Source organism: Camelus ferus, chromosome 1 (assembly GCF_009834535.1).
Source record: "Camelus ferus isolate YT-003-E chromosome 1, BCGSAC_Cfer_1.0, whole genome shotgun sequence".
Lineage (NCBI taxonomy): Eukaryota > Metazoa > Chordata > Mammalia > Artiodactyla > Camelidae > Camelus > Camelus ferus.
Genome location: NC_045696.1, coordinates 104,069,127 through 104,083,909, shown reverse-complemented (window position 1 = coordinate 104,083,909; position 14,783 = coordinate 104,069,127). Strand labels below are relative to the sequence as shown.

General features: G+C 49.0%; 1 protein-coding gene across 1 annotated transcript in view; it reads left to right on the top strand.

Moving 5' to 3' along the window:
* Nucleotides 1–4,144: 4,144 nt before the first annotated feature.
* Nucleotides 4,145–14,783, top strand: part of SPSB4 (splA/ryanodine receptor domain and SOCS box containing 4) — a 73,065-nt gene continuing 62,426 nt past the window's right edge. Inside the window, exon 1 of the mRNA XM_032487407.1 lies at nucleotides 4,145–4,746. The gene's annotated coding sequence lies outside the window, so the exon portion shown is untranslated. The remainder of the gene's footprint in view (nucleotides 4,747–14,783) is intronic.

The following is a 14,783-nucleotide window of genomic DNA, read 5'->3' as shown; positions in this document are numbered from 1 at the left end:
GAAGGAAGGAAGGAAGGAAGGAAGGAAGGAAGGAAGGGAGGGAGGGAAAGAAAGCAACAGAGCCAGATTTTCTTCCTTCCACTCTTTGTCTTTCCTTCCTTCTGCCCCTCCTTCAATCATTTATCCCATGAACAGTTATTGGATGTCTACTGCGTACCTGGCTCTAGGCTGGGTGCCAAGAGCACTGGTGTGAAACAGACACAGTTGTGCCCTTAACAGAGCCGCTGTCGGCTGCGGGAGTCTGACAAGTCCCACAGGATTTACAAAGTGACAGGTAAGACAACAAGCTGCTGTCAGGCTCCGAGAAGGGCCCTCACCCACCTGGGGCTGCTTGGGAAGACAGTGGAGGTTTGCACTTAGAGAAATTACTAAAATGGAAATGTGGGGGGTGGGGTGCAAAAACGATGAAGAAGAAAAAGACAGCTCTGCCCTAGAAGTGCTCGCATCTCGGGAAAGAGGGGAAGGCAGGAAAAGAGGCAGCAGCAACAGTGGAACTGGAGCCTTGAGAGAGGGAAGCACAGGACGGAGGGCACACACAGAATAGTGTGCACTGAGCCCGAGGGTGTCAGGGAGGCTCCCTGGAGGAGATGGCATGCAGACAGGCAGAGAATCGGAGTTACCTCGGCAAAGTCTATGCTGGGGAGGAAGGTCATTTTGTGCAAAGGCTGGTGTCAGGGAGGAAGCTTGGTTCACTGGAGTTGCTCAGAGGGTCTCAGTGTGGCCTGGCCCAGAGCAAAGGTACAGGAAAGGGAGATGAGTGCACCGAAGCCAGATTCAGCTAAGGAGTGGGGCAACCATCCTGGGCCATCTGAAGGCATTGGCAGGGGTAATTTCTACTTTGAGAAGACAGCTCTGGCAGTAAAGCAGAGGTGAGGAGGTGGCTGCAACTGTTGAGGAAAGAGATGGTGGCACCTGAGCTGCAGAGAGGACCAAGATCTGAGAGAACAGGCAATCCCACACTGGAGGCTGGGTTCAAACAGGGTTTCCTTTGAGGGAGGGCAGAAGATGAGCAGACATCGCACACATCATTGTCCTCTGAGCAAGCTTTAAGCTTCAGAATTTCTCAGAACTGAGGGACCTTCCTTAACTTCTGTTAAACCATGGTTGATACTTTTGGAAGACAAGGACACCAAGGCTGCAACAGCTGAAACTTGATAAGTAGATTCTAAACCTATTGGGAGACAGGCAAGCAGGTGGTGAGGTTAAAGCTTTGCATTATAAATAGCGTCTCTGGGCTCCTGATTATAGTAGCCCCCTAATGGGCCTTCTGCTCCAGAAATGACTTTGCCTTAGCTCAAGAATTCCAAGAATGCTGCAGATCTTCACCTACTGCTGAGAAGTAGAAGAAAAAGATGTATCAAGCACCTACTTTGTAGGTAACACACTACAACACATAAGCAGACTCAAGAAACGATTTTGACCCTATTTTACAATGAGAAAACCAAGACCCAAAAAGTCTGAATTGAAATTTAAACCCTAGGCTGCCTAGCTATACCCACGAAATATTGTGCTTTCTTTGGAGTGAGACTGGCTAGTTCTCTGAGTGTTTATTTTTTGAATCACCCTTGGACAGTTAAGAACATCTTGCATTAGGTATCTATTGCTGCATAATAAATTACCCACCCCCCCAAATTAGCAGCTTAATACAGTAAACTTTTATTCTTTTACAGTTTCTGTGGTCAGGAATCTGGGCACGGTGTAGTTGAGTGTATCTGATTCAAGATCTCCCATGAAATTGCAGTCAAGGTGTCAGACAGGGCTGCAGTCTCAGCTGGGGTGGGGGATGGGATCTGCTTCCAAGTTCACTCGCATGATTGTTGGCAGGCCTCAGCTCCCACCCCGTGGGCCTCTCCACAAGGCTGTTTCTGTACATGGCAGCTGGCTTCTTCCAGAGAGCTAATCCAAAAGGAAAGTGAGACAGAGAGAGAGAGAGAGAATGCTCAAAGCAAAAACCACAGTCTTTATAACCTGATCTTGGATGGGCCATCCACCACTTCTACATTATCCTCTGGGTGAGAAGCAGGTCATGAGGCCAGCCCACCCCTAAGGGGAGGGGTTACACAAGGGTGTGAAACCACAAAGCAGGGATCTCTGGGGCCATCTTAGAGTCTGCTCACCCCAGTGCAGAGAGTTTTAATAGCCATGCTATTTTGGCTTCTACCAAAATGACAGGTTGTTTCCACTGGTGTCCAGAGGCTGGAGATTTTAGGGCCTGCAAGGACAATTGGGCTGCTGTTGTGGCCACTCCTTTGTGCCTGAGGCACATTTGGAGAGGCCAGTGTGGTGAACCTATCTGGAGCCCTTAAGGGAGGGAGGAGTTAGTTTTTCAAATTGTGGCCATCGCTCCCTCCCCGTCTGTCCTTCAAGCTGCTATGAGGGTCCCCAGCAAAGAGGGTAAGCAAGGGGCATCTCCTCCCCGGCCCTGTCAGCCAGTTTAGTTTGGGTCCAGATGGAGAAACCATTGAAAGTATTCTTTCAATTCCCCTTTGCGTCTATATATTTTTTTCCTCAAATTTTCTTTTCTTGCCTGGACCTATGTCCATAGCTCCCTCAGTAGCTCGCACTGTAGGTGCTCTGGAAACTTCCTGACAAAGGATATAAAGGACTGCTGTGGAGAGCAGAAATATCATAAGTGTGAAGGTAGGTCAGAACTGCCACTCAGGTCAGTTCAAATCACATTCACTCCATGTCTGTTCTGTGCTGGGTATAGGGAATCCAGAGATGTATACAATGCAGATACTTGCCTTCTGAGGGGGTTCAGAGGCTTAGGAGGGAGACAGACATGCAAACAGACAATGACAAAACGGTAGAGTAAGTGCAGTAAATAGTTGATCAATACACCTTTGGCCGTCGCACCACAGCTGCCCCTGTTTATGAAGAATCATCTTTTCCTTGGACTATTTCAATAGTTTCAAACTGATTTCCTCCATCCATCCACTCTGCTACTGAGAGATCTTTCTAGAATGCAAATCTGACAAACCACTGTCCTGGTTAAAGGCCTCAACTAATCTTGGGGAAATGCCAAACTCTTTGGATGGCTCCGAAGACCCTAGCCATCCCTCCAGCCACATCTTACCATCTTATTGTTTACACTCACTGCATTCGTAGCATAGGCTCTGTGCTGGGATAGGTAGCTAGCCAAGTGACCATCCTGCCCCCTGTCTCCAGGAGCTAATTCGTCTAGGAAGCACTCCCAGATTGCCCTTCAGATGGGTAATGCCCTGTGGATGCATCAAAATATTTCCCTCGCTGGAAACTGGATTATCTTTCCTTGTCTGTGTCCCTGATGAATAGGTGCTCTGCATGTAGGCTTTTCGGTATCTGGCACAGAGAGGGCTGGGGTCAGATCAAGTGATTGTGTAATGAACTGAGGTCAACTCTGGGAGTACAGATGTAGGCACGCAGATCAGTAACTTTTAATTTCCCCAAGGAAGCACGGCTGCTAGAAGCACCCTCTAGGCCTCCGCTCTGGCCACTCCCTCTTCCTTATCTCTCAGCTAGGACTCGCAATGAAGCGGCCCACCTTCAGCGCTGGTAGCCGGCAGAGTAGACTCACCTCCCGGCGCCTCGAGTGGCGGGGAAGGCTCCGTGGAGCAGGTGCGGTATGAAATTGGACTTTAAAAGATGAGTTGGAGCCTGATCTTAAAAAAAAAAAAATAAACACGTGTCTGAGGAAGAGGTTATTGAACCATCCTCTTTCCCCGGCTGCTATTTCCCACATGGGTTGGGTAAAGACACCAAAGCTGCGGAGCGACTGTGGGCGCCTCCTCCTGCTCAGGGGCACACACCCTGGCGCTCCCGGCGCGTTCGAATGAATGGGGGAGGACCCGTGCGCATGAATGAATGCGTGAGTGAGTGAGTGAGTGCGCGGGCCAGCAGCAAGTGAATGGCGACCGCGCTGACTCCGCACGGCGGCGCGGGAGCGGGCTCCATTTCCCTCTCCCGCCAGCTGGTGGCCTCGGGAAGGTGGCGGCGCCGGCAGCAGCCCGAGCTGGGACGGGCCGGGGCGCGGGATGGTGGGGGAAGGGGCGTTCCCGGCGGCCGCGCCTTCCGCGGCTATTGGATTAGTGGCCTTCAGGGATGAGCTCAGCCGGATCGGCTTTCAGCTGCAGCCTCCGGGCCGGCCGGGAAGGCGGGAGAGCGGGCGGCGGCGGAGGAGGAGGGGGAGGCGGCGGCGGCTGCAGCATCCAGAGCTGGCCGCGGCGGCCGACGCGCCCCGCGCACAAAGGCGCCCTGCCCCTGGTGAGGGCGATGAGCGCACAGCAGCCGGGGCCGGGGCCCCAGCTCCAACCACCAATGCGTGCGCTCTGGGCGCGGGAGAAGACGCAGGGCGCGCCAGGGGCCGGCGGCCGAGGCGCGGCCCGTGCGCCCTGAGCTCGGGACTCGCCGCCCTCCCGGTCCGACGCTGAGCTTCAGAACGGCTGGAGCGCGGGCCTTGGCGCACCCCCGGGATCCGCGCAGTAAGGCGCTTCCTCACTCCCATCCGACCTCCCGCACCTTCCCGCGGCGCCCGAGCGCCAACTTCCCCAAGAACGCTCCAACTCCAGGCCACCCTGCGGGGCAGAGGGGGAGCTGCTGCTGGGCACGAGCCGTGAGGACGCGCCCCTGGCCCAGGGGAGCGAGCCCGCATCTTCTAGGTCGCTCGGGCGCCCCTGAGTGGGCGGCGGCGGCGTCAGACACTCAGTAGTCCAGGACCTGCCAGCACTGGCGATTCGTCCCGGGCAGGCGCTTGCCTTCTCTTTTATGGTGAGTATTCTCCATCTTCTGGTGAGGGGCGCGCGGGAGCCGAAATCTGGCCACTCGGACCTCGTGCGAGCCGGCACTCACCACAGCCGGCGCTGCTGGCTTGAGTCCCGTCCAGATCCCCGGGAATTCCTCTCTGCGGGCTGTGGCAGTCCGAGCTGGACGGTTTGCGCTCAGCCTTGGGACGTCTGAGGTCGGCCTCTGGTGCCGTAGGTTCGATGCCCACTGCTTTGCTGGGTAATGGAGACAGCACAAAAAACTAACCCCCAGTCACCCTGCCTGGATTTGGGTCCATGATCTGTCATTCACTGTCTGGGTGACCTTGGGCAAAGCGCCAAACCTCGATTTCCTCATCCGTAGGATGGGGATGATAATGGTACCCTTTTTATAGGGCTAATGGTAGGATCTATGCGGTGGTCCTTGGAATGTACGTAGACCTGTGCCTGGCACATTGGAAACACTCGATCAAATGTTAGCTAGCATTATTATTAGCTGTGTGAGCCCAAGAGTATCATCCAACTTTCCGGAGCTGCAACATCTTTCTCGTCTATGTAATGGGGACAGTAATTTCCAGGGTTTGGTTTGTCTGGGTTGGGGGATGGGGTGGTGCGGGTCGGAGAGATGAGAGGCAAGCGCCTCGCACGCAGTGGTCGTTGGTGAAGTGGTTGGTGGCTGTTGTTACCGTTTACTCTTGACGCTGAATAGTGAGGCTGATCGCCCGGTCCGAGCGCGGCTTGGGGCCAGATCCTGGCCTTGCTTGGAGACAAACTTGGCGATGCTTAGGAAGGGAGGGGGTCGCGCACTCTGTGAGTCACGGGTAGGGGGTGGAGCGTGGGGTCTGGGAAGGAGGGAGGAGGCCAGAGCCTGGAGCGCGGCAAATGTGTCCGCCCGGGTAGCCCAAGACGCGCCGCGGGCTCCGAGCCAGGAGGGGACGCCGAGCCCAGGACCTCTCCCTGGCGGGAGAAGAGTGGGGAGTGGCTGCTCCCGCCTCCCGGGTGGCAGAGTGTGAGCTGTTGAGGACTGGAAAGGGAAAGAGAGGCGGGCACTTACGTACCGCTAAAGCTAGGAGAAGGGCTCTCGGCCCTAGAGTCAGGCTTGAGTTCGAATTCTGTCACCGTCACGAGCCTGCAGTATGACCTTGGGCAAGTACTGTCATCAGTCCCAGCTCGGTTTCCTTGTCTGTCCTATTCTCCTCCTAGGGGAGTTTGGGGCGATGGAGTAGGAATTCTCTCCTCTCTAGGAATCTGAGCCTCCATCCTTCCACCCACCTTCTGCCCCTCTACAATCGATGAGAATAAATCAGAAAGACATGCCTGAGCCTCAGGGAAATGCTATTAAAAGGAGAATCCAGGAGCTGCCTCCCTCCCCCTCTTCCAGGCGGTCAGTGCACAGAAGGAAGACGCAATCAGTGCAATACATCTCTCTCAGTCTCTCCCTCTGTTTCCCCACCGCGGCGCCTCTATCCTCCAACCAACTCCTGCAGCTTCTGTCACTCAGGCTTATGGGGGATCCCGCCTCATTGCCCCCTACCAAACCATTTTTCAAAAAGTTCTACTGATTAATGGAGTTTGTTAGAAAGACACCGGGGTCAGTAGCACACCACGAACATGCTCTACACGGGGCATTATCCGCTAAGACACAAACTCTGATTCCATTTTTTAAACTTCCTTAAGAAGTTCTAATAAAAGGAATTTAAGCCACCTTTGGCAAACAACAAACAAAATTCTACTTGCTGGCCATTCCACTCAAGTATCTCTCCATTCTGTATTTCTGTTTTATTTCAAAGACTGATAAACTCAGTTATATAAAATCTACTGGGACATCACCATCAACAGTCAAAAGATGTATGACAGACTGAGGAGACAATCATCACCCCTGTCACAAAGGGCTCATCTCTTTAATGTGTAAAAATGTCCTCAAGTCAACAAGAAAAAGACCGAAAACGGACAAAAGACCATTAACAGTTCACATGAACAAAATAAAAGTGAAATAACACTCAAACATATGACAAGATGTTCTACCTCACTCAGTAAGAAAAATGCAAGTTTAAACTACAAGATAGAATTTTCATCTATCAGCTTAGCCAATAATAATAACCATTTATCAGAAACATCTTTTAAAAATATAAAATAGATGAAATCCTTCCCAGTCTTAGAACATCCTCAAGGCTGCCATGAAGTAAAATCTAGGTGCCCCCAGGGCCCTCCAGGTCTGGTTACTGACCCCTCCTTCCCTTTCTCACCATTTTCCTCTCTCATTACTTTCTACCACCTGGAAGTCTTAAGACTGGCTCCTTCTCCTCATTTAGAGGGGCCTGTCCTTGGAGGGGGCTTCACTCCTACTCCAGAAAGTGGCCAAGACCTGGGCCAGTGGAGGGTAAAGGCCCAGCCCCATGCACCTTACAGGGGCTACTTGGTTTTTCCCAAGTTGCCTGACCTGTTGTTACATAGCCAGGTTCTTGAAAGGCCCCTTCTCTGTTGGTACAGGAACCAAGGGTCTCAGGCAGCCTCCCTGACTCACCCTGGCTAGAACAGGCCACTTGGTGTAGAAAAATCAGAGGGTGTAGAGGTACCTGGAGCAAAGTTACCAGACGTCTCTGCCTCATAGTCCTTTTAAAAAGTAAATACATAAGTGCATGTACTTAACTTACGTGAACATAACCGTACATACTTGGCAAGAAAGATGAACAATAAAAAATAATATAACAACAACAATAAAAAAATAAAACAGCAACACATTTTTAATAAAACATGGTCCCTAATAAGTCTCACTTGGTGTATCAGCTGTAGCTCAGCTCAAGAAATAGGGATCTATTCTGAGGCTGTAGGAAAAACGGTTGTCTGTGCTGAACCCTTTGGGAAAGAGGTTGGTGAACCTAAACTTGTCATCACAGACCCTGTGGACCTTCAGAAGAACTTTCCAGGGCAGTGTTGATTGCATGTGATTTTTTGCTACACCTATTGAGCTAATCCCCACTTAAAATGTATACTTTCATTATGAAAAAAAAATGTCTGTTGTTAAAAATGCAAACTATACAAGAGGCATGGAGTGGAAATTTCTTCAGCCTGACAAGTGCTTTCTAATGCAGCCAGAGGTAGCAGGTGCCGGCAGGGTGCTGGTAGGAAGTAGAGGCTGGTTGGGCGCTGGCCTCACCAGCAAGGAATGCAGCATGTGGAACAGAAGACAACCATGGGTGCAGGAATGAGGCCGCAGCAGGATGGAGGGATGCCACAGAGGGCGCCTGGCCCTGCTTGGGTGTGGGAGAATGAATGAATGTCAGTCAGACTGAGGGAAGATGGGAAGGCTCCCGGGACATCAAAGTATGGGCAGGATGTGGTTTCTGAGGGGGGTCTGGTATGACTGGTCTGATGTGGGCCATGATGGGAGACTGAGTGTGGGAGAAATAACCAAGGGCAGGTCTTGAGGACTGTTATATGCCAAGCTAAGGGGTGAAGCTTCTCCCTAAGCCACCTGGAGAGTTGAACGAGAAGGCGAGTGGGTGGCTTGGTCAGATTTACCCATGTGGCAGCATGGAGGGTGGGTTGGGGGGCACCGAGTGGAGTCAGGGAGCCCCACTGGGAGACTTTGTAGTAATCCAGGCAAAGTCTGAACTAAGGGAGATCTGAAGGCATTGAGGGAGACCAAGAGATGGGGAAATCCATGGCAGAAATGGGGGCATGCAGAGAGGAGCCTGGTTTGCCGGAGAGGGAAGAGGCTGCTTTCAGCCCTAGGTGTGTGGATTCTGAGGTATCAGTGCCTGCCCTCCCTCATGTCTGATATCTGGAGAGGGTAGGTGTGTCCAGGGGGAAAGAGACCAGCTGGCTTTACAGAAGTGTCCGAAGGAGCACCTCGTTGGTGGCCAGAGGCTTCCAGGTAGGTGGGTCTGGTACTGAGGAGAGAAGGTGGGGCTAGAGACCCAGTTTGGGAGAGTCTGCAGAGGGCTGGAAATGTCAGTCAGAAGAGAAGATGCACGGGAGAGGAAGGAGCAGAAACTGAAGATGCAACACTGGGGCTGCCCCACTTAGGTGGAAGGCAAGGTAGACCCTGGACCCAGGAGGTGGCAGGAAACAGCCCTGAGCTCTACACCTCCACGTGATGGTGTGTGCAGAGGGGGAGGCCCAGAGCAGCTCCCAAGTCCCCCACCTGGCTTGCAGTGCTGGGAAATGTTGATGGGTGAGCCTGGAGCGCTGCCTTCTCCAGAAAAGAGTGGGGCTGAATCCACAAAGACTTCTCGCTTGTCAGCCACGTTTTGTAAGATAAGCAAGTCACACAGATTCCTGGGGCTGGAGTGGCTCCCTCTGACATGATGCTCCCTCTCCTCTCTCTGTCTCTTTCTCTGGGTCTCCTTGTCTCCCCACTTCCTCACCATCCCCTCTTCCTCTCTAGCCTCCCCAACCCCAGTCTCAAAAATGCCCCTAGAGACACCCCAAGCTTAACCAAGGGAACTTGAGAAATGCCAGCAGGTCCCTATTGTGATTGTGATCTCCTAGAACAAGCCTGAGGCGCACATGATTCCTTTTTCTTTCAGGAATCCTGAGTTTTCAGACAACCAGTTACACTAAGTGGGCAAAGTTCAGCTCGGGAGATAAATGAGGGGCTGGACATGAAGATTATTGTGTTTTCTTTTAGACATTTTCCCAAGAGGGTCCCTTTATGCAGCCCCCTCCCCCATCCCGTCTCCTAACTTTGCTCCAGCCGGAGTCGTGCTGAGCCTCACAGAGGCCAGCTGTCCTGCAGAACAACCCACATGTGCTTGGGGCACAGGGGCAGCTGGAGCGGTGACCAGGCCCACCAGGAATGCACCTCATTGTCAGACCCCTGGCCTCGCTGTCTCAAAGGTGTGTCTCTTTTAAATGACCTTAAAGAGCACACTGGTTTGGTCACTGCCCAGCCAACCTCCTTCATCCCATCCCCTGCTCTCCTTGCTGGCTGACAGCCTGAGCTTCTGTCTTGGGGGCTCCTGGCTCAATCACATGTGGGAGGATTCCCATGGAAACCTCACAAGAAGGAGAGGCACAGGGAAGCCTCATTGATTCATGCTCCAGGAAGACAGACATGAGATGGTTTCACCTGGAACTGGACAGATGGCTCGCTTTGTGAGCTCCCGCGAAGAAAGGGCCTGCCCAGCCTGGAGTCGTGTGAGCTGCATCGTGTGTCCAGAGGGGAAAGATAATGGACGCCTGTGAATCAAACCTTGGGGGTTCTTTAGCTCATTCACCATTGATGGGTTCATTGTGAATGAGCATCTTTTAATGGAACAGCCCTTCTACCTAATATTTGTACTAAGAAAATCTTAGAAACATCCCAGTCGAACCAGGTATCATTGGCACCTTTGCACAGAGATGAAAATTGAAGGCTGAGGATGTTAACTGACTTGCCCCAGTTCACAGAGCGCTGCTCTCCTAGTCATACCTCGGTGGAGGCTCTTTCTAAGGCAGCTGGTTGCTGCTTTTATTCCTTTGCTTGTGTCTGTGCACCCACCACTTTCTCTGAGCCAGAGCCCTGCAGCAGAGTCCTGGGGACTGCAGTGAGGAGACCAGCCCCTGCTCTTGAGTTATCCCCCGACTGGTGGAGGGAGGCAGCCGAGGAGACGTCATGGCCCCTTGTGTTAAGTCTATAATGGAGACAGGTGCAGGGGCTCTGTGGGCACGGGGTGGGGAGCTCCCAGAGGCACTGATACTGAACTGGATGAATTACCCAGGTGTGTGTATGTGGGAAGGATGTGTAAGGGAGAGGGAAGGGGTGAAGGTAGCAGAGAGGGTCAGGATACACGTGTGTGGCCCCCATAGTACCTGCAGGGAGATTCAGGCAGGTTAATGGGGATGCAGGGAAGGGCTTCACAGAGGGAGATGGGCCAGGGGAGGATTAGTGTTAGGAGTTTGTACTTTATCCTGAAAGCCGTGGAGAGCCTGTGGAGGATTTTAAGTAGGGAGCATGAGTAAGTCAGCTTTGCATTTTATAAGTGCTGTCGTATATATTTGAAAGCAATATGCAGTCTATTATAGGAATTCAAGTGGTATCAAACCACACTGCTTTGTACAGTCCTTGTCATTATTCAGACCTGTCACTGGGTCTGACCCCTTGGGCGTGAGCTCTCCCTAGAGGGAAGTGATTGGGTCTTAACACTTTCCTGTAGCCTCAGATCCCCAGGGAGGCATCATTACTGCTGGTTAAATGAAGGAATGAAATTTGCCCCAACTCCCTGCCCCAGCAAGTCCAAAGCCAAAGGCCACACTGAGGGGAGGGTACTTCACCCAGTCATTACCCATTCCTGCAGCTGTCAAGTCTCCTGGCAGACCCCATGCCTGGGTGAGCAGACAAGACGCAGAATGAGATTTCAGATCCTTGGTCTCTGAAGACCGTCACATCTTGCAAACTACTGAGGCTCCTTAAGAAGTGCGACATTCACGCTTGGTGTCTCCTCCTTTCCCTGTCAGGTTGCAACACCCGCCAGTGTCCTGGGAAGGGCAACTGGCAATTTGAATTTTGGTTTTCTTTCTCAGCCATTGTTGAAGCCCTGGGGCAGATCCTTCTGTATAATGTCATTAAGCATTCTCATCCAAGCATGGCCTAAGAAATTATGTTTGGTTTGAGGAAATGTGATGGAGGCACCCTTAGGCATTGTTCAGTATGCCCTCTGCTTGCTGGGTTGAGAGACGATGTTATTCCTACCAGGAAGTTAGACTCCGTTGTATCTCCTGGATGCCTTGTCTGTTGCCAGGTGCTGCGGTGGAGACAAGAAGAGAAATGTGACAAGCAGCCACTACCCCTGGCTGAAGGGAGAGTTTAGGGACTGAGCCTGACTTGACCACTGCTGTGTGTCCCTAGGTCTCAGCAGCCCAGAGTCTGGCACATGGTGGCCATCCACCAAGTGTTTGTTGAATGAATAAATGGGGACTGGGAACAGGAAGGGTGCATAGCAGTATCTAACAAGGGGCAGGCAGACTGGATACAGCCCGTGGTCAGAGGCTCAGAAGCGATGAACATGTTGGTGGCAGGACAAGACCTGGTGTCCCCATCTCCTGACTCCAGCCCCGGCCCTTTCCCTGCTGAATTCTCTAAAGAGCAGAAAGTGAGGCCTCACTTAGTGATGGAGAAAGCACAGCAGATGCAGTGGGGACTTAGGGTTCAGGCAACCCAGGGTGGGACCAGCTCTGCCATCTTTTAGCCATGTGACTTTGGTCAGGCCACTTCCTCTCTGAGCCTCTTTCCTGGGCTGTTAGAATGGCAGCATCAGGTGTCTTTAAGTGAATTACAAAAGTGGCAGTTCCCAGCCCCTTTCCTCCCAGTCAGATGTCCCCAGGCAGAGACTCACAGAGAAGGCCCTGGATGAGAGTCTGTTCTATGGACTGAATCCCCACTATGTGCCCTGCATTTCTCCCACGGTCTCTGGCTTATTTCTCATAACCTGGTTGAGGCTCAAGTATTGGATAAAGGTCAGTATAAAGTTCTGTGGTGAGTAGAGAAAAGCTAGTTGTCTTGTAAAACTGAACTGGACTGTCCAGTTTTCTTATGGACACCACCCCCACAGACCTCCTCCTCCCTCTTACTCTCCCTCCCCTCCCTCCCCCTCCACCAAAATGACAGTGTACCACACATACTGTTCTGCATTTATTTACCTTCATCTATCTGTCGCATCTTCCACATCAGTGCATTCTTTTCTCCAGCTGCATAGTGTTTCAGAATATGGATTCACCATCGTTTATTTAGCTGGTCTTCAGTTTGGGTTTTCCCCAATATTTTGCTATTACAAACCATGATGCTTATGTACGTATGTTGCATATATGTGTATGTGTAGTTTGCACATCTGAGAGTAAACCGGAATAAATACTGAGGAGAATTGCTAGGTCAAAGGGTCCTAATCTGCCATCCACTGAGGCTACACTATCTTACTTTCAGTTTAATAATGTATGACCTGTCTGCTCCTCCAAGAAGGCATTACCAACTTTCTGATCTTCCCTAAGCTGGAAGACAAAAACGGTATTTAATTTTAGCTCCAACTTGTTTTTCTTTTATTATGCATTTGGTAGGGCATCTCTTCAAAGAGCCGTTTGTTTTTCTTTTTGTGTGAGCTGTTCGTTGCATCTTTCCACATTCTATATTTGGGTTGGTCCCTCTTACTCATTTGTAGGAATTTGTCATATATTTGTTTGTGATTTGTGTCGCACATATTTCCCCATATTAAAACGACAAAGTCCAATTTCTCTTATGAATGCTTTTTGCTATACCATTTGGTTATTTCCCATTTTCATTTCTCATTTTACATATTTGTGTCTTCCTCCACCCCCACTTTAAATGATTCGATTTAATAGCTTATATGTTTTATGTTTTTTTTAAAGTTTGCTCATTGAAGTCATGCATTTAAATTTAGTTAATATGTAAAAATGTTAATTATTTAGTTTTTGGTTAAATAATCTGAATAAAGGTCAATGATGACAATTAAAAAAAAAAAGTGACTATATTGTAGACAAAAAAAGAATAACGTGCAGTGCATCCAAATGCTAACAGTGTTTATATCTGATTAATGAGATAGAAGGTGACTTGGTGGTTTTATACATGTTTTAGATTTCTTTTAACTTTAAACAGTGATTTAATGTTTTTAATTAATCGACTTTAATTTTAAGATTAGTTTTAGATTTATAGAAAAACATGCAGTACAGAGAGTTCCCACATACACCCAGTTTCTCCTGTTATTAACATCTTCCACTGGTATGGTACATTTATCACAACTAGTGAATCAATGTCGATACAAGGTTATTAACTAAAGGCCATACTTTATTCAGATTTCCTTACTTCTCACCTAATATCCTTTGTCTGTTCCAGGATCCCATCCAGGATAATGCTACATTTCTTTGTTGTGTCTCCGTAGGCTCCTCTTGGTTGTGACAGTTTCTCATATTTTCCTTGTCTTTGATGACCTTAACAATTTTGAGCAGTACTGGTCAGGTATTTTGTTAGATACTCCTCAGTTGGAATCTGTTCTCTGTTTCTCTTAGGATTAGACTGGGATTATGGGCTTGGGGGAGGAAGATCATAGAGGTAGAGTGTTATTTCATTACCCCATAACAAGGATAGATACTACCAACATAATAGATTAATATAATAAATGAAACTAGTAATATATATTTTATATATAATATAGCATCATGTGTGACATAAATGGCACATTAAATGATTGAATTAAATGGTTTATGTGTTTTAGTTTTCGTGGTTGTTTTATTTCCCCAAAGAACCAGCTCTAGGATTTTTTGATTAGTTCTTTTATTTTTCTATTTTATTATGCTTGATTTATATATTTTCATTCCTTCTTATTTACTAATATAAGTACACCAAGGATGATTTCCTCTGAGCACAAATTAATGGAATCCCAAGGTTCTAATACATGGAATTTTTTTTTGTTATTTGTATTTTCTAGTTGTTCTACAATTTCTACATAGGTCTCTTTTTTGATCTGAGTTGTTTAAAAGAGAGTTTTTAAAAATGTCCAAGTGATAGGATTTTTGTGATCCATAATTTTGTGATTAATTTCTAGTTTTTCTTCTCTGTTACTAGATTCTGTAATATTGCTGCTTTTTTTGGTGAGGTTTTATTTGTGGCCTAATATATGGAAAACATATACATCAATTAAATCTGATTTATTAATTATGCAGTTTTCATTTTTCTGTCTTTACTTAATTTGGTCCATTGATCTGTCATGAGCTACAAGAGGTAAATTAAAATCACCTGCCTCTACTGTAGCTCTGTCTGACCTTCCTTGTATTTCCTACAGCTTTTGGTTTGAATTTTGGTGCTGTTATTTGATGTGTTTGATCTTCAGTTGTGGATTATACTCTTTACTGTTATAAAGTCTTCTTTGTCTCACTTAAGATTGTTTGCCCTAAATTCAACTTTACTTGCCTAATACCATGGGTACAGTGCTTCCTTGGTTTGAGGTAGCACTTACTTGGTATATATTTGCCTTTCCTATTTTTTCAACATTGTTGAATTACTTTGCTTTGGGGATGTCTCAAATGTAGCATACGGTTGGGGGGGTTTGTTCC